A 21,056-nucleotide genomic window follows, 5' to 3' on the forward strand; every position below is an offset into this window, starting at 1 on the left:
TCCCCTTTGAGAGGTTCATGGGAGTCCTAAAGAAATATGTCCGTAACCGCGCTAGGCCAGAAGGAAGCATCTCCATGGGCCATCAAACAGAGGATGTTATCGGGTTTTGTGTTGACTTCATTCCTGGCCTTAACAAGATAGGTCTCCCTAAATCGCGGTATGAGGGGAGACTGACTGGAAAAGGCACTCTTGGAAGAGACTCAATAATATGCAGGGACGGATATTCTTGGTCTCAAGCACACTACACAGTTCTACAGAACTCTACCTTGGTGACCCCGTATGTCGATGAACACAAGAACAGTCTGTGCTCCAAACACCCGGAGCAATGCGATGACTGGATTACATGTGAACACATCAAGACTTTCAGCAGTTGGTTGGAAACACGTCTCAGAGGTGACAACACTGTTTGTGATGAGTTGTACTTGTTATCCAGGGGACCATCTTTGACTGTATTGACTTACAAAGGATACGAGATAAATGGGAATACATTTTACACGATCGCCCAAGATCAAAAGAGCACCAACCAAAACAGCGGTGTCCGCTTTGATGCAGCAACCGAGAGCGGAAAGGACACATATTATGGTTACATAGTGAACATATGGGAACTTGACTACGGACATGATTTTAAGGTCCCTTTGTTTAAGTGCAAATGGGTCAATCTGTTAGGCGTCGGGGTACAGCAGGTAGACCCATAGTACGGAATGACAACAGTGGATCTGAAAAATCTTGGGTACACTGACAAACCGTTCGTCCTAGCCAATGATGTGGCACAGGTTATCTATGTGAAGGATATGTCTACCAAACCAAGAAAAAGAAAAGATAAGGAAGCGAATACATCATACGATGAGCCAAAGCGCCACATAGTTCTTTCAGGAAAAAGGGACATCCTGGGAGTGGACGGCAAGACAGACATGTCTGAAGATTATGAAAAGTTTCATGAAATTCCTCCCTTCAATGTCAAGGCTGACCCAAGCATCCTGATAAACAATGAAGATTATCCGTGGTTACAGCGCAATAAGCAAATGACACAAGCGAAGAAAAAGTGAAGACTTTCTCCCGCAATAAGCAAATGCTATGTGGGTGAAATTATGATACCATCCCAACTTTCAACTTTTTCAGAGTTCATTTGAAATGCTTTCATGTCTTATGGTTTGAAACTTTGATACTTCGAAAGTGATTGTCCATTTTGTACACGAAGTGCATCAAGTTTTTGTCGTAACCCTCTCTACTTTTTGGAACATGCTATGTGGGTGAAATGATGATACCATGCCAACTTTCAACCTTTTCAGAGTTCATTTTGAAATGCTTTCAGATTTCAGAGTCATTTAACTCAAAGAATGAATTAATAGCAAACAGAATGAACTACAAAACTTTTATGAAAATAAAAACAATCAATTAAAATATTATGTTATGATCAACTAAAATAAAACTATAATATTCTTCAATAGCAAAAAGAATATAATTTGTGTGACCTAAAATCAAACTATAAGTATTTAATTGTAATTATAAATAAAAAATAAATAGCAAAGAAGAAAAAAAATTCTAATTTTATAGTAAAGTTATTCATAAACTAGTGATTCACACAAATTTTTAAAAATTCAAATTTAAACTATTTAAAATTTAAAACTAATGGCACTAACAGAAAGTTTATAATTTTTGTGACCTAAAAGCAAAAAGAAATCACTAAAAAACTGTAAGTATTTAGTTGTAAGTAGAAATAAAAAATAAATAGAAAAAATTCTAATTTTATAGTAAAGTTATTCATAAACTAGTGATTCACACAAATTTTTAAAAATTCAAATTTAAACTATTTAAAATTTAAAACTAATGGCACTAACAGAAAGTTTATAATTTTTGTGACCTAAAAGCAAAAATAAATCACTAAAAACTGTAAGTATTTAGTTTTAAGTAGAAATAAAAAAATAAAAAACCAAAAAATGTAGAAATAAAAAAGAAAAAAGAAAAAAATGCCACCTACTGGGCCTCCACGGCCTGAATACGACTAGAAACCCTACATGGGCCAGGATTCAGGCCCGCAGAACGCCCAATAGGCCCACAGGCAAAGCAGTGTCAAATTAGGCCCATAGGCCTGCAGTTCAGAGGAGTTCGAGAAGGAGGAGGCAACAGAGCTTATAAACTGGTGTTGGGCGCTGTTAACTAGCGAGGTGGGACTAAACTTCTGGGCGCGGGGCAGCACAAGGGCATTGGTCCCGGTTGGTGGCACCAACCGGGACTAAAGGTGGCATTGGTCACGGTTCGTGGCACCAACCGTGACCATTGCCCCCCTTTAGTCCAGGTTGGTGCCACCAACCGGGACCAATGGCCTTCGCTTCCCGCCCTTTGGGCTGCCGAAAAGAGGCCTTTGGTCCCGGTTGGTGGCACCAACCGGGACTAAAGGGGGCAATGGTCACGGTTGGTGCCACCAACCGGGACCAATGCTCCGTCTATATAAGCCACACTTGTGAAAATTTTGGTACGGTTTCTTCGATCCCGCCCCGATGTCGCCGCCAGGCTGCCCCTCTGCTCGCCTCGCCGTCGCCGCCGTTGCCCCTGCCCCGCCCCCGAGCGCGCCCTGCCTCGCCGTCGTCGCCGACCCCGAGCCGCCCCGCCGTCGCCCTCGCCCTCGCCCTCAAGCTCCGCCGTCCCCGAGCCCCCGAGCTCCTGCCCCGCGCGCCCCCGAGCTCCGCCGTCCGCCGCCGCCGAGCACGCCCCGCCGTCGCCCTCGCCCTCGCCGACCCCGAGCCCGTCCTCGTCGCCGTCGCCCCCGACGCCGGCCGCCCGCGTCTCCTCCCCGATCCCTCCGGGAGAGGTAGCTACCACCCCATCCTCTCCTTCCTTACCTGCTCCTTAATTTGCAAAATATTGATATGATGTAGATGTATGTATGTATGTATGAGTTGGGGAGAAAGTTTATAATTTTTGTTCATATATACTGTAGATGTATGTATGATGAATTTTGATATTTTTTTGTTCATATATAATGTAGATGTATATGTATGTATGGAATGATATCGATGGATGTATGTATATAGAACATTCGTAGAAAATATGACCAATGTCCCCCTCCGGTTCACTAGGGAACACTAACTATCTCGGAGAAAAAAATGTTATCGGGGGAAAACATGAGAGGAAGAAGAGGATAAAAAAGAAGAGGAAGAAGAAAAAAAAGAGGAGAAGAAAGAATAGAGGAGCTTCTCCTCTATTCTTTCTTCTCCTCTTTTTTTTCTTCTTCTTTATCTTTTTTTTATCGGGAGGGGTCGACGGTCGCCTAGGGGTCGAGGGTCGAAAGGGGGTCAACGGTCGCCTAGGGGTCGAGGGTCGAGAGGGGGTCCCGAGAGGGGGGAGGAAGACGAGGAGAAATAAATAAGAAGAAGAAAAAAGAAGAAAAAGAAGAGGAGAAGAAGAAAGGAATAGAGGAGAAGAAGAGAAAAATAGAATATTCTATTTTTCTCTTCTATTTTTCTCTTCTATTCCTTTCTTCTTCTCCTCTTTTTTTTCTTCTTTTGTTTCTTCGACACGTGGGGGGGGGGGTCGAGAACGCCGGACATTCATGAGAGAGGCGAGGAAGAAGGGGAAGAAGAGGAGAGGAAGAAGAGGAAGTCTTCTCCTCTATTCTTTCTTCTCTTCTTTTTTCTTCTTCTTCTTCCTCTTTATTTTATCAGGAACGAGGGTCGTCGAGAGGGTCGCCGAGTGGTAGAGGAGAAACCCTAAATAGAAAGTATCGTCGGTGTGAGATACATGTACCGTCGGTGTCGGACACTACATCCACATCCCACAAGTGGCGCGGGCTTCGACGCCCACGTCACTTGTGGGACGTGGATGTAGTGTCCGACACCGAAGGCCACATGTATCTCACACCCACGATACTTGCTAGCTATTTAGGGTTTCCTTTGACACTACGCAACCTCCCGACCCCTCGGCGATCCTCTCGAACATGAGAGGAAGAAGAGGATCATCGAGGGGTCGAGGGTTCCAGGGTCGTCGAGGGTTCGAGGGGTCGAGGATCGCCGAGGGGTCGAGAGAGGTTTCCTAGTGTCAAAGTATTGAAGAAATCCATGCCTTCATCATTAGCCGGAAGTAACCAGGGCATATTGGTACGAAGTTCTGCAAAGTTGTTTTGGAATGGAGTCCCGGATAGAATAATCCGCCTTTTGGTACCAATTCAGCAAAGGCCTTCCCAATAGTGATATTCGGAAGGCTCTTGCTGAACTTTGTACCAAAAAGCGCATTATCCTATCTGGGAGTCCGTTCCAGAACAACTTTGAAGAGCTTCGTACCATCATGCACATGTTACTTTCGCCTAATGATGAAGACATGGTTTTTTTGAATCCTTTAACACTACGCAACCTCCCGACCCCTCGGCGATCCTCTCGAACATGAGAGGAAGAAGAGGATCGTCGAGGGGTCGAGGGGTCGAGGGTTCCAGGGTCATCGAGGGTTCGAGGGGTCGAGGATCGCCGAGGGGTCGAGAGAGGTTTCCTAGTGTCAAAGTATTGAAGAAATCCATGCCTTCATCATTAGCCGGAAGTAACCAGGGCATGTTGGTACGAAGTTCTATAAAGTTGTTTTGGAATGGAGTCCCGGATAGAATAATCCGCCTTTTGGTACGAATTCAGCAAAGGCCTTCCAAATAGCGATATTCGGAAGTCTCTTTCTAAACTTTGTACCAAAAAGCGAATTATCCTATCTGGGACTCCGTTCCAAAACAACTTTGAAGAGCTTCGTACCATCATGCACATGTTACTTTCGCCTAATGATGAAGACATGGTTTTGTTGAATCCTTTGACACTAGGCAACCTCCCGACCCCTCGGCGATCCTCTCGAACATGAGAGGAAGAAGAGGGTCGTCTAGGGGTCGAGGGTTCGAGGGTTCTTCTCCTCTCTTTTTTCTTCTTCTTCCTATTTTTTTTATCGGGAACGAGGGTCGTTGAGGGACATAGATGTAGTGTCGTCGTTGTCGATATATACCCCCTCCCGATAGCTTACTATGATTAGGTAGCTAGTTCTACGTTTGGCACTAATATATCCATCTGTCATGTTTGAATAATAATTGCCATGTTGTAAATATTTGTAGAAACTATGGACACCGCCCTAGACGAAGCAACAAAAGAAGCGTTGTTGAGGGAGATAATCGCAGAAGGAAGTGATGCCGTCTCGTACTATCTCAACGAAACCGATGGTCTGGAAGGAGAGGGTGAACAAGATGGCTACGGTGACCTAATGCCGGTGCAAGAAGAAGAACATGAGGACGGCTCCGGTGACCCAATGCCGGTGCAAGAAGGAGACCGTGATGACGGCTCCGGTGACCGAACCGAGTCCGGCCAGGTATATATATTAGTTAAGCCTATGCTGACTAGCTGATTGATGCATTCATTGTTTTGGTATGTACACATATTAATTAAGTCTTTGTTCTTTTTTCTAGCCCTCCGGATCGAGCACAACTTTAGTAAAGAGATGAGGCCCGAAGAAAAAGTTGAGCTCGGATGAAAAGCTTGAGATCACAGCAATCGCGCCCGACGGCCAACCTATTGAACCCCTCCAGACAAAGAGCGCATTTGTTGCTCAGTGCGGGGTTCTGGTTAGGGACAAGATCCCGATAAGCATCCAGCAATGGTTTAAGCCGGCTACAGAAGACCCTGAGGTGTCTTATGTCAATGATATGCAGAAAAATGATCTTTGAACTGAGCTGAAGTCAAATTTCACCCTACCGCCAGAGGATAATCCAGATAACCCAATTAAAGAGAAATTAATCAAGTCTTTTGCTCTGAAGAGGATGGCAGAACTATTCAGGAGGTGGAAGAAAGAGCTGAATATTAAGTTTGTCGAAAATAATGAGACACCAGAATTCAAGGGCAGATATGAGAAGATCAGAGATCACTGGCCCGCATTTGTGGCCCACAAGACATCGGAAAAGAGTCAGAAGATGTCGGCGACAAACAAGAAAAATGTTGCAAAGAAGAAGCTTCACCATCGCACGGGGTCAGGTGGCTACCTCGTAGCCCGGCCTAAGTGGTCCAAGGTTGAGAATGATCTGGTTCATAAAGGGATCGAACCAGAGACAAATAACTGGCCAGACCGTTGCCGGACTTGGTTCTTCGGGGCTGGCGGAACCTTGGACCCTGAAACAGGGAAGTGCATTTGGACGAACGAACAAATGGACATACCAGTCAGTAAGCTTAAGCAGTATATCGAAGCAGCGCAGGAAGGGACGTTCTTTCCAGACAGAGAGCATGACGAGCTCACAATGGCCCTCGGGAATCCTGAGCACCCTGGACGGACACGAGGCACGCCAGGCTCCGTTCCGTGGAAGGTTGGGTTTCCGGACGCAGGCGGTTACAAATCCCTTGAGAGGAGGAAAAAAGTGCAGCAGACCGAACTGCAGGTGCTGCACGCAAGGGTACAAGCGATAGAGGAACGAGAAGCAAATCACAGCAAACGTACTGCCGAAGCCTCCCCCGAAGCTACCCCGCCATCTCAGCGCAGAAGCAGCATGGCTTCCACCGAGCTGCTTCAGCCGGAGCATGCCTTGACGGCTCCTGCCAGCTATCCTGTGGATGCTATAACGGAGTCTCAAAATTGCCACCTTATGACGCAATGGATGAATTTGAAGGTCAAGGCGGCTGTTGGCTCTGTTTATCCTACTGAACCCGGCGCAACTTTTCACTGCCGGCCGATTCCAGAAGGATATGCTAGGGTGATGGTGGATGAGATAACGGAGGGATTTGAGGACCTCCAGCTTGACCACCCTACCGGTGAAGGGGAGACTCGGCTGGGGTCTGCTCTGAAGACTCCATGCCTATGGCGGAAGGAGCTCATCAACCTTCCGAACTGGACGCCTCCGCCTCCTCCTCCTCCTCCGGCGAGTCAGGGCACTCTGCCTCCTCCACCGCCTCCTCCTCCGGCGAGTGACGATCAGGGCCCTCGCCCGGCTCCTTCTCCGGCGCGTGGCGGCACTCCGCCTCTGTCTCCGCCTGCGCCGACGCGCCCGAGCAGCCAGCCTCCTCCTTCTCCGCCTCGTCAGCAAGGGCGGAAGAGACCTGCCGCCGCTCCAGCTGCTCCGGCGGGTCGTAGTCCTTCTCCTCCGCCTCTTAAGCAAGTAAAGAAGACAACCGCTTCGTATGCTCGGTCGGCGTCTAGCAGTACAACCAGAGGCGGGAGGACATACAGATTCGGTCCTTCTCTGAAGACCCCAGAGAAGTTACCATACGAGAGGACCCAGGAGGAGAACGCCGAGATCGCGCGAGAAGAAGTGAGGAAATTCTTTGAAGGGGTGAAAGCAAAGAAACATCCACCTCCGGAGGAGAAGGTAGATCGGGTGAAAGTGAAGCGCACTCTGGCTGCCCTGACAAAACCACCGAAGTCTGATACGCCGAAAGGAAACTATGACCGCATTATTGGAAAGGAATTTGCCGAAGCGGAGCAGTCGGGAAGTACTGTCAGTGATCAAAGGCTGAAAGAACGACAAGCTGGGAAACAAATTTCCCAGCTCGGCAAACAAGCGAAGCAATCATGCCCCCCGCTCAAGGTGCCTAGCCACAAAGTCGCTAATGATCCGAGGATGGTGCCCGGTTATAGCAATCTTGCAGATTACCTGCCCGACGAAGTACATTATGAACAAATGGAGATGCAGATACAAAGATACGAGTACGGGAAGCCTCTCGTCAAAGATGAAAGATCTCTATCAATGATGATGCGAAGATTGCATGATTGGTACTTGAAAATCTGCAGAGACTCTGGGGGAGGAGTACTTTGTATGTGAAAGTTAAAAAGGAGCATGACCTCGTTGGAATTGATCTGTTGCCTGTTCCATTTGAGGAGTTCTATCAGTTTTTCAATCAATTGGCCCTCGATAAAACAACGGTCGCCTGCTACTGTCTGTAAGTAGTACTACTTCTGTCATTAAGTTTCTCTATATAGCTTAGCTCTTTCATTGCATGTATTTATAATCATCCTCACTATATTATGCAGATTGAAGATCGTCGAATTGAAGAAAAGACAAGTCGGTGATATTGGGTTCATTAACACATATCTCATAGATGCAACTCAGGTTAAACTTCATGCCGCAGCTACCGAGGCCAACTTGCTACAATCGTTCGTAATAAATCAAAACAAAGATATAATGCTCTTTCCTTACAACTTCAAGTGAGTGTTACTGTCTTGTGCGTATTCGGTTTCCCTTATATATTAGTCAAGGTTATAGTAATGTAATTCATGAGTTATGCATGCGTGTGCAGTTTCCACTATATTCTCCTAGAGATTAAGCTTGAGCAGGGACTAGTAACCGTCTTAGACTCAAAACGAAAAGATCCCCAGGACTATGCAGACATGACTGAAATCCTCAAGAAGTAAGTTAAATCGATCATTATCCACCATATCAGCAACTTTGTTCATTTCCTGATATCAAGTAATTGTTTTCTTTGTCCGGCAGGGTTTGGAGAAAATTCACCAAAAAAGTTCCGGGACTGCCGAAGGAGCTGGAATTTAGACACCCGAAAGTAAGTACTATAGTAGCATGTTCCGCGCATCTCCTAGTGATTCAAGCGCTAGTTTCATCAATACCATTTAGCATTCTTGCTTATCAGTTTGATTGACCTCTATTTCTTGTAAAGTGGTTGTGGCAGGAACAAGGGAATGATTTCTGTGGATACTACATCTGCGAGTCCATCCGCCACACGACGTGTGAGCGGGGCGGGTACTCTAACAAACAATATGAAGTACGTAAATAACAACATTCACAATTTTATTTTATTACCATCATTTGTGTTGAGTTTCATTCATTCATATATATATGTATTGACCCCCTTCTTCAAATTAGATGTTTCGGAAGCGGGATGAACTCCTAGCACCAGCTCGCATGCGAGGAATTCAAGAGGAATTGGCGGCATTCTTTCTTGACCACGTGATCCCTGAAGACGGAGAATTCTATGTGAACCCTGAGTCCGAGATAATTATTGTATATATGTAGCCGGTAGTGTCAGATAGATATACGAGAACTTGTTGTTCGACCAATCTCTCGGAGAAGGAGAGGTGGTCGATATCACTTCTCTCTGTATGCATATATGTTCATGACGATCTTCTGTTTCCTTCGTTTGCTTTACTAGCTAGCCAGCGTGTCTAGTCCTCTCTATACGTATGTATAGTACGTAGCGTCGACCAAGCACGGACATAAGAGAGGACACTTCTCTATATTAATTATAGCTAGCTAACACAATATATGAAACACCTAAATTAACCCCCCAAAACCCCCAACCCCCACCCCCCCTTTCAAAAAAAAACAAAAACCCCAGCCACAGAAATGCTGACGCATGGATGCCTATTGGTCCCGGTTGGTGCCACCAACCGGGACCAAAGGGTCTCCTGACTGGGCTCTACGCACTGCCCACGTGGAGGGGCTTTAGTCCCGGTTCTGGATTGAACCGGGACTAAAGGGGGGAGGTATTAGTACCGACACTTTAGTCCCGGTTCAGGAACCGGGACTAAAGGCCCTTACGAACCGGGACTGTAGGCCCTTTTTCTACCAGTGCATGGGAAAGATATCTTCAAAGAAAGTCGCATCATTCGACTCCATGATCGTACCAACATGCATGTCAGGTACCTCAGATTTTACAACCAAGAATCTATAGCCAATAATATGAAAAAATATATCCCAGGAAAACACAATCCACAGTCTTTGGTCCAAGTTTCCGCTTCTTTGGAATTGGAACATTGACTTTCGCCAAACAACCCCATGTTCGCAGATAAGAGAGTTTTTGCCTTTTCTTCTCCCATTCCTCGAATGGAGTTATCTCTTTGTTCTTTGTGGGGACTCGGTTCAGGACATGACATGTTGTCAATATCACCTCCCCCCACCATGCCTTGGAGAGACACGATGTGTCTAACATGGCGTTAACCAAATCAGTTAGAGTATGGTTCTTTCTTTCGGACACCCCATTTGACTGAGGTGAATAGGGAGGCGTCCTCTCATGGATTATACCATGTTCCGCACAAAAAGCATCAAATTCATTGGAAAAATACTCTCCACCACGGTCGGACCTAAGCCTCTTGATTTTTTGATCAAGTTGGTTTTCCACTTCAGCTTTATAGATCTTGAAAAAGTTCAAAGCCTCATCCTTAGATTTCAGAAGATACACATGACAGTATCTAGTGGAGTCATCAATTAACATCATGAAATATTTTTTTCCACCTTTTGTCAAAACACCATTCATTTCACATAGATCTGAATGTATGAGCTCTAGTGGTGCAAGATTTCTCGTTTCCGCAGTCGTGTGAGACTTACGAGGTTGCTTAGCTTGCACACACACTTGACACTTTGATCCCTTGACAGTGGTGAAACTAGGGATTAAGTTCAACTTCGCTAGTCGCGACATGCAACCAAAGTTAACATGACAAAGACGTGAATGCCACACATTTGATTCACTATTGTTGCAAATATGATTAACAACTTTATTGCAAACGTCTGATAAGGATAAACGAAATAGGCCTCCTGACTCATAGCCTTTACCAACAAAGGTTCCATACTTGGATATTACAAATTTATTCGACTCAAAGACAAGCTTGTAGCCATCTCTACACAGAAGAGATCCGCTAACAAGATTTTTATTGACGGAGGGGACATAATGCACGTTCTTCAACTGCACGATCTTCCCCGAAGTAAACTTCAGATCGACCGTGCCAACACCACGAACAGAAGCACTTGAACCGTTGCCCATCAACACAGTTGAAGTCCCTGCGGTCTGATAAGACGAAAACATGGAAATATCACCGCATACATGCACATTAGCACCCGTGTCAATCAACCAATCAGGAGAATGACATACTGAAAGAATAGTGGGAAATATACCATACCCAGCATCCTTCATGTCAGTGTCTCCAATGACAACATTAGCGGTCTTGTCGCCTTTCCCAGGATGACGCTTGTCAAAGCGATTAGGGCAACTAGGAGCCCAATGATCAGGATCCCCACACACATGACAAGCACCTTTCTTCTTGCCATTCTTCTTCTTGAAGTTCGTGTGTTGCACAGCCTTGTTCTTCCCATCAAACTTTGCTTTACCATCAAACTTGCCCTTGTTCTTGAACTTGTGGGGCTGGAAGTTCTGCTTCTGTACCACATTGGCACTAGATCCTCCCTCAATACCTCGAGCATGTGTGTCCTTTGCTCTCGCCTTTTCTTCCACATCAAGAGTGCCAATGAGATCCGGAACGGAAAACTCCTGCATCTTATGCTTCAGCAAGGTAGCAAAGTTCCTCCACGAAGGAGGAAGCTTAGTGATGATACCTCCGGCAACAAACTTGTCCGGTAGCATACAACTGAAGTGCTCAAGTTCTCTAGCAAATGACTGTATCTCATGAGCTTGCTCAACCACGGAGCGCTCTTCAGTCATCCTGTAATCATAGAATTGCTCCATGATGTACAGCTCAGTGCCAGCATCCGAGACCCCAAACTTGGCCTCGAGTGCATCCCACATATCTTTTCCATTATCAATTGACGCATAAGCATCAACTATGTTCTCACCAAGAACACTCAAGAGAGCAGCCTTAAACAGAGTATCCATTTTCTGAAAGGCTTGTGTCTGTTGAGCATCAAGCTCCCCTTCAGGTTTGCCAAGAGTGGCGTCATAGCAACTCATGGTTTAAAACCATAAGACTGCTCTCACGCGCCACCTCTTATAGTGGATACCCTCAAACATAGGAGGTCTCATGAAAGCAGCAAAACCACTTGGTGTAAATTGCCTATAATAAGGTTTTTGGATTGTTGGAAATATGAGCAATTTACCAAATAATTTTGCTAATGGAAATACTAGATAAAGCATGACTAATATAGGAAATATAAAGCAAGTCATGCAATCTGACAGAGAGAAGGTAAACATCGTCTGCATATATGAACTTGTGCTAAACACATCTAGAACAGACACTAGATGAAGCTGCTTATACGACATAGAACCTAACATATGTAGGGCAGAAACTAGAGGCGAGAACTGTAGCAGGACTCCTAACAGAAGGAACAAGAATACGTACGGGACAGCAGCAGCGGAAGCACTGGACTTGGGGTCGACATCCTCTCCAGCCATGTCGTTGATGAGGTTGTCGACGTCGGGGAAGAAGTCGTCGTCGGGGAAGTAGTCGTCGGAGTCCGTGATGAAGAACTCAGTAGTCGCGCGGAGCGCTCCCCAAAAACCTTATCACCCTTCTCCCGTACAAGACTCAAAGTGGTGCGGTTTCGGAGGCCTACTGTCCCGACTCGCGGTGCACGCCGCAACCTTTTATAGGCGCAAGAGAAGGAGGCGAGAGGGCAGCGACGGGAGGCGAAACGAACAGCCGGCAGCCGAAGGGCTGCACCGTTCGCATTCGAACTTCACTTTCGCAAAAATCTTTTCAGCTTCCGTGTGACCTTTCGTATACCCGTAGTGCGTGGCAAAAATTTAGATATCGGCTCGGCTCATTCCCGCAACCCGCGGCGCGACGAGGCAGGCGGCGGCGGAGGAGGAGCGCGCGTGGATATCCCTCTTGTTCTCATGCTCGTACAAGTGGAGAAAGAACCTCCCTTATAAGGAGGTCCAACTCCCACTAAACTAGCAATGTGGGACTAAACTTTAGTAGTATCCCTTTCCTTGCACAAATGGGCTAAGTGGGCCTCTAGAATTTATTAGGAATAAATAGTTATTGGGCTACCCAAAATAGACTAAATTCCAACAGTCTCCACTAAAATCTGTACCATCCACGGTTGATCTGATGGCGCAGATTGATCTTTTCTATTTTTCTACCACAGCCCCATTTTCTATACTAGTTGCTCCTTGGATTGGTAGAGCTTCGAAGAGTTGTCGGGAATAATGGTTTTGCAATATGTTTCATCATGGTCCTAAGGATAATTTATATGTCACGGTAGGGAAGTAGAGTTTGGTAAAAAATTTGTAATCATAATACAAGGGATTTTCCTATAGTATCATGATTTATCTGTGAATTTTCTTGTTCTGAAAAAGGCACATTGCAAGCTTAGCATTTAATGCACTGTTCAATAAAGAGATTGATTGCATATATAAGTATTTTTACAACGACAAAGAGAAAAATGGCATGCAAAGCGTGCGTCTCCTTCTAGTATATACATATACCGGAAAAGGCTTCCACCCGGCTTTATAAATAAAGCCACAACCAATACAGAAGGTGATGAAGCATACAAACGCACACCCACACTGTTGGGGATACCAGCTATAAAAGAGAAGCACACATAGCTAAAAATAGGGAACCAAACAATAGGGACTAGCAATGCCACTAGGAAAACTAGCTAGTCCCAGACGATAAGCTCAAGTCTTCTAGAACCGCCTCAACACAACTCACCACGCAGGCGGCAGGCCACCACTCCAAGGCGCACTCCACACGACGGGACAGGTTGAAATAAGGTACCATCAGTGTGAAGGAGGAAGGGGCAAATCAACGATGCCTCCGGATCACACCTGATCCTTCCGTCGAGTCATCAGACCGAGCGAGGAAGAGTCACGGCGATGAGCACATCGACCATGGGTGGAAGACGACGACCATGACAATCCAGGCATGACCCGGATCTGGGTAGGCACGGGTCCCTTGGGCATGACGCCCCCAACCCAAGGCCAGGCGAGGAGCCCACCGGCCAAGACCTTGTCGAGAGGGAGACGGCAGCACTAGCCCTCGGCTGTGCCCCCCATCCGGATTGAGAGCCCTACTGGAACCAGATTAGATCGACATTAGGTCCATGGTGGCGCGCCCACATGACAAGGGGAGGTGGGACAATGACCCTCCTAGCCGCGTGCACCACCACCCGTGGTGACTAACCTCCCAGGGCGCCTAGCAAGCCCCACCGGTGGGGCAATCGCCACCTGCGGCCGCGACCGAATCGGATAGATCCAGTGTCGGCGCCGCCACCGCCACGCCAGGCCACGCTGCGACGCCCTTCGCGCCCGCCCCTCACACCAGCACCCGCCTTAGCGCCGCCAGCACGCCGCCACTGCTCGACGCCGACGACCTGCGCCTGCCGCCATCGAGCAAGGGAATAGGAATTCCCGCCATCGACGACGCGAGCTAACTTTTGATCGGCGACACGCCCTGGCGGTGGTGAGGGAAAGGAGAGAAAGAGGAGGGGAAAGTTGTGGCTACTCTCGGGTGTAGGTACACCTGAGTTTGCAAAACTTCGAAAAATGTGATAAAACAAGGTCCGAAAAATCTGAAATCTTGAGACAACAAGCTTCATCAAGTGTTTGAACTTTTTGCAAAGTTTCAGCTAAAAACAACATCCGAGGAGCTCTCACAAAAAAAATCAATGCTCAAACAGTGCGCAAACTTAGAACATTGATTTTGTTTTTTTTGCCGAGAGCTCCTCTGATGTTTTTTTCCGCTGAATTCTTGCAAAAAGCTTGAACATTTGATGAAGTTTCATGTCCCCAAACTGCAGATTTTTTTGACATTGTTTGATCATGTTTTTCTTTTTTTTTCCAAACTCGGGTGTACCTACACCCGAGAGTAGAAAAGCTGGTCTCAAAGAGGAGACGGCTGGCGGCTCTAGGGTTTACCCTCCAGAGTCACCCGCGGGAGCGAGTCCAGAGGGAAGGGGTTTGAGCCAATCTACTCAAGTGTCCAACAAACACAGCTCGTAAGAAACTAAGAGAGTTGTAAAAAAAAATTTAGGTAGTACCTAAGATGATGCATGTTTCAATGGCTAGTTGGCGGTAGCATCTATCAAAATATAGCTCAAAGAAGTGAAGCCTCACAGTTCCACCCCTTAGGCGATCTGAGAAGCCGAGGTGGTACCGGCGGTGGAGAAGATGAGAGCCCTGGAGTCGAAGATGATGGCTCTCAAGGCAATGGAGGTCGACATGAAGTTGAGTGCGAATAAGAATGCCCAGACTATATATGCGGAAGATGGCGGCTGTACCATGCTGACTATCACCATGTTACATGATGCTTTTTTATGCGGGTACAACAACTTCAATTTGGCGCACAGCTATGCCACAGACTGTTGCGCCACAAGAATGTTAGGCCAGTTATAGTGGGAGTAACTTAACTAGTAACATAGCGCATTTCAATTTTTTTTGCTTATGTGGCAAGTAGTTAATGAGGAGAGAGATGCTCATGGTAACATAATATGTTACTAGGAAATATGCCCGTGCGTTGCAACGGGAAAGAAAACTTATGAAATGCCCATCGATCCACCACCTATCTTACATCGACCATCACTTACCTGAAAACAAACCCCGTCCACTATGAACACCACCACATGCAAGTCCTTTGACACAATGTAGAGGATGTGTTGAGATGAATAAATAAATAAATAAATACAGACAAATAGAGAATTAGCCATCAAGTTGCATGATATACATATACTCAAGTAGCCAACAAACAACCCTAAAAAAAAGTAGCCAACAAACACATTTTGTTGGTAAGGTTAGAGGCGAGGAAACGTGAAGAATAAATTTAGCTAGGTACCTAAGATGATGCACGTTTCAACAGTTAGTTGGCGGCAAAGAAGTGTTGTCTCTCGGCGGCATCCCTTGAGCGAGCCGAGAAGCCGAGGTGGTTCCAGAAAGTTTCTTTGAAACCGATGCAGGCGGCTTTCATCACGGTGGGCGACTGGAGCGGCGGGGCAGTGCGCGGGGGTGGAGTGGCCAGGTGCGGGCGAGGCCGCACGCAGGGGTGGAGCAGCCAGGTGCGAGCAAAGGCCGCGTGCGGGGGAGCGGAGGTAGAGGGTGGGCGTGCACGCGTGGGAACGGCGTGGGGGAGCGGAGGCACCGAGGCCGGGGCGGCCGGGACGGAGCAGCTCGGGCGGGGGGGGGTGGAGGCGGAGCCGGGGCGCGAACGGAGGCGGGAGGAGGGAGCCAGGGCGGAGGAGCGTGCGGGAGATGGAGGCGGTGCAGCGGCCGGAGCGGGAGATGGAGGCGGTGGAGGGCCGTGCGGGCGAGCAGGAGCATGGCTGCGGCGGCGGCCCGGGGCGGCGGCGGGGGCGAGAAGGGCGCCGGGGAGAGAGTGGGGCCACGAGGAGGCGAGGCGGGGCTGAGGAGGCGGGGCGGCGAGCTCTGGAGTAGCATGCGGCAGGAGGGGGAGAAAGGAGGAGGCGGGGCGGGGCGGGGCAGATCTTTTTGCATGCACTGTGGGCCTCGCAGAGAAAGGAGGAGAGAGAGAGAGTGGAGAGAGGCTGACCCGTGGGGTATAGCCATGCAAAAAAGTAATGCCGGCGGTCCCAAGTGCCCCCCGATGGGCTGGGTGTGGCCTGAGGGGCCGGGGCTATTTTTGCCCAAATCTGGCGAAAAGTGAGGTCCTGGGGGCATGAGTGGGTCGTTTTTTGCCCGCTGGCGCCCAAAAAATGGCTTGGGGGCGTCTTGGGGAGCCTAGTGGAGATGCTCTTACATAGATCAAATACTTAAACAAGCAGTCACCGGCGCACAGAAATAGATAACTGGCGAACGCTCGTCTGCTAGGGTGGCATTTTATATGTGTTGGTTGAGGCTGGGGTGGCAGTTCTTTAAATTTGCGAGGAGGTTTTTGGCAGAAAACTACCACTACTAGAGGAAACCCTATAGGTAGACAGGTAATAGCAGTGCAGGGATAATGGCGCTACTACTAAGTGGGCCCAATCGTGCCCCATAGGCTGGCCACAGTAGCAGTAGCGCGGGACCCTTCACCCGCGTTGCTATTCTGGCCTGTCCAGGCCGAGCTCCCCGACCCCTCTTAGCAGCGGCGCGGGCCCTAACCCCGCGCTACAGCTAATGGGCTTAGCAATAGCGGGGGCCCGTGTCTCGCGCTGCTGCTAAGCTCATCTTATCCTCTTCGCATGGCCGCCCTCACCCTCCTTCATTACTCTCCCTCTCTACTCGATCTCTCCCCCACGCGCCGGCCCTCCCGCACACGCGGATGTCTCCCCTCCCCGTCTCGGCCCCACCGCGCCCACCATGAGCACCTCCCTCTCCTCTAAATTCGATATTGTTTGAATGTATATTTGAATGAATGGATGAATTGAGCACCTCCCTCTCCTCTAAATTCAATAGTTTAAGTAGTTTTACTAATTTTGTTCATATATATGAACCCTAGGTCTCTTGAGTAATTGTTGCTTAGGTTTGGATGTAGATGCTGCTTAGTGAATTTTGAGTTCAAAATCTATTTATTTATTATATATAAAAAGTATTTGACAGGTTAACCAGAAAAAAGAGATATATCCTAGAAATTACCACAATAATTAGAAACATCCTACCGTTTATTTATTAGTCTTAAATTTATAGCCATTAGATCAGATTTAGATGAAATAATTACCCACCATTGCCATTATTACTAAGTAAAAAAACGTTCCATACATCATCGTCATTACTGTATTATAAAAAAGGAGCTAACGTATGACATGAGGATGCCTTTTCATATGCATGAGAAAAAAAAAACTAGCCATCAAGGCATTGAGGACGAGACGATGTGCTCCATCCTAATGGGCATGAGTAGATGGTAAAGGTTTGATTGATTACATGAAGCTTGATTTAATGGCCGCCAGCCCGAAAGACACACACGCAGAAAACACAAAAAACGATCTGGCCCCCAAATCGAACAAGTTTCCGCTGTTGCGGCCGCTACCATCAGTGACATCCGGAAAGACATGCACGCTCAAAACACAAGAAACGATCTGGCGGCCAAATCCAACAAGTTGCCACTGTCATCGGTGATGTCCGTACTATCTAAAAATCAAGGCACTGAGGACAAGCGGATGATGCTATCAACTAACATCAGGACATTGAGGGGCAAGCAGATGGATATAACAGCCAAAAAGTTGGGATGCCCTAGCACAGCCGTCAGCATGCCTCACAACAAGCTAGCCACGTCCCAGCTCCACGTCCTTTAATTCATTCTTCCTTATATGCTGCTGATCTAGATTTGAGAGGGATCGATGCATAGAAAGATCCCGACCGACCGGAACACATACACAGTAGAAGGCACCGGCCGGCCCCTCCGTTCATACAACAAAACTTGCCTGCATCTGCAGCGACTAGAACTAGGGCAACTGCTCAGTCCATTTTCTCAAACAATTCAAGCTTTTACTGCTCCTTCCATGCCATGCACGTCCCATTATTATTTTTGTCTGCCTAAACTGTTGTGTTCTTTAGTTAATAGCAAACATAGAAGTTGATCTGCAGTGGCAAAATATACCTGTACTTGCTTGCACACAACACGCTCCTTTGCTTCTAATTTTTTCTCGTCGAAACTGTCGTGTTCTCTAATTAATTACACACATAGATGGTGATATGCCATGCTAGAATATACATGAATCACAAGCTTAAGCACCTGCGCATATTTCTGCTTTAGTGTGAAAACCAGTGGCGATAATGGACATGGAGTATGTGAGTTCGAGCTCACACGAGCTCGGGTGAACAGTAAATTCTAAAAAATAGTAAAAGAATAATAATATTCTGAATATATATTTTGGCAAAAACATTGATGTTTTTTCCACACACACGCGCCAATTTTTGCCATGGAATCACATTCGTGGAGGTTTGGGCAAAAAAGACAAAATAAATGCTCCAGAAAGAGTTCTTTTTTGTATCACATGATGAAAGGAGAATATGAATCAGACAAGTATTTGTTCCTTATCACTGATAGACATCTACATTCATAGTATTTTTTTTCAAGAGAAAACTATTTGTAATTAAGTCTAACTAATAACTACCTCTGCCCCATAGATATTTTTGAGTTAACATCCCATTGCCTTTCTGTTTGCGAAGGCCAGAAGCAATATTTAATACACGCCATCCATTCCTTTCATTTATACAGCGTAAGAATGTGTGCGCACAATAGATTTCTACACGATTAGGCATTTTGGGACTAAGGTAACCACATGTAACTTAGTTATGCGGCTTAGCTTGATAGCTATTCTTGAAAAAATAAAGGAGACAATGTGCGAGTTGTAGCGTGCATTGTTTTAAGAGCAAATGTAGGGTTATTTTTCTATCGGCGACGACAAGAAAAATAGTTGGAATTTTAGCTTCTCATTTAGTGGCAGTTCGAACGACCTACAGTACCCTTTAAAAAAATAGCTATAGCACTATGATAAAGGAGTTGTTCAGTGTTTTAAAACAAGCGACACATTAACCATCTTTATCTTACCAAGATTCATGTTCTAGACAAGAGTTTCGATGCTGATGGGTCATTTGTATTTATCAATAATTTCTTAATGTTGGTTAACCAGTTACAATATCCAGTAATTTTTTTATTGATCTAATAACACGTAAGAAGAAACATATAATCATTCGTATAGTACTTAATTTTTGAAATGCTATAATACTCATTCGTACATGAACTCAAGACACTAGTAGATAAAGGGCCTTTAGTCCCGGTTCATAAAGGCCTTTAGTCCCGGTTCTGGAACCGGGACTAAAGGGTCGTTACTAAAGCCTCCCCCTTTAGTCCCGGTTCTTATATGAACCGGGACTAAAGGCCCTCAATTTAACCTCTAATCTCTAATCACCCCTCATCACTCCAAATCATCTAACTTCCCAGACGGTCACCCATCCTCTCACTACTCCAGCCTGGTCACCCATCCTCTCACTACTCCAGCCTGAGCACGCTTAACTTCCGGGTCTATTCTCCCTCGTTTCCAAGTCTGCACTTGTTGTTTTCCTGACAATAGTAAGATGTCAATCCTATTAACCCTCAGGAATTTAGCTTGAGCATGAAGTTACACATTTCACTGTTTGAGTTTCAAACTATTGTTCTAAAAAACAATAATTATTTAGTAATACTAATATTTTTTGAACAAGTAGTTTGACCATAGTTTGACCACCGTTTGACCATAGTTTGACCAGATTTGACCAAAATTCAAAAAACTGAAATAATTATTTAGTAACACTAATATTCTTGAATAATTATTTAGTAACACTAATACTTCTTGAATAAATAGTTTGACCATAGTTTGACCAGATTTGACCAAAATTCGAAAAAACTGAAATAATTATTTAGTAACACTAATATTCTTGAATAATTATTTAGTAACACTAATACTTCTTGAATAAGTAGTTTGACCTAGTTTGACCAGATTTAACAAAAATTCAAAAAAAACTGAAATTTGAGCATTACTTTTTTTCCTTTTAGAATTTGAGGATTCTACAAATTTGCAAACAGTCCATAGGCCGTCCCCATCGGATGTGGATTTTCGTGCTGAACATTTTGATATATTATACGTTTTTTTCTGACATCGTATGCAAAAGTTATAGCCGTTTACGTTTTCCCTGCACTTTTTGCAAAACATGTCCAAATTTAAGTTTTTAAATTTTCCTAACTAGTAGATGTGGTAACATAACTACATCTCGAAGGATTTCAACTTTTGAAGTTCTTATTATTTTCTTTTGCTTTTTACAAAACTGAAAAGGGATAAGGGGGGGGGGGGGGGGGTTAGGATTTGAAAATTGCCGCATCGCACCCTTTAGTGCCGGTTCGTGGGACCAACCGGGACTAAAGGTCCCATTTGAACCGGAATTAATGCCTTTCCGACGCCCTCGCCGCTCGAATCGGGACTAATGCTCACATTAGTTCCGGTTCGTAACGTAACCGGGATTAATGCCTTTTCTGGCCTGAACCTTTGCCCCCTATTCTACTAGTGAGATGACTAAGGATGTTCCATGCACATGCCATATCTTATTTAGCACAATATTTGTGGTGGTTATATATCCATGAAACCCTAAATTTAACTCTAATATACTCAACTCCATAAGGGCCACTATGCTTCATACGACAAGTCGAGTACCACACGAATATATATATATACCTTTTTAGTTTTTCGCATTATTCACCCCTTAGGTTCATAGGAATATAGGGCCACTTTGGTACTCTTGTTCGAATCTGGTGAACCAAAGAGGCCCTAAAGGAGATGCTCTCGCATGTGTTCAACTATGGAATTTAAATGACTCAATATGCTTCCAAATATTTTTGCCATATTAAGATATTAGTAGGTACAAATTTTACAATGATTCTCAATCAAACTTATTATTTGATTAAGAATGATTTTTTAATATAAAAAATAAATACTTTTGGTGATTTTCCACAAAACTATGTTCGCAAAA

The sequence above is a fragment of the Triticum urartu genome, chromosome 2A (assembly GCF_056163025.1).
Source record: "Triticum urartu cultivar PI428250 chromosome 2A, HENAU_Tu73, whole genome shotgun sequence".
Classification (NCBI taxonomy): Eukaryota; Viridiplantae; Streptophyta; class Magnoliopsida; order Poales; family Poaceae; genus Triticum; species Triticum urartu.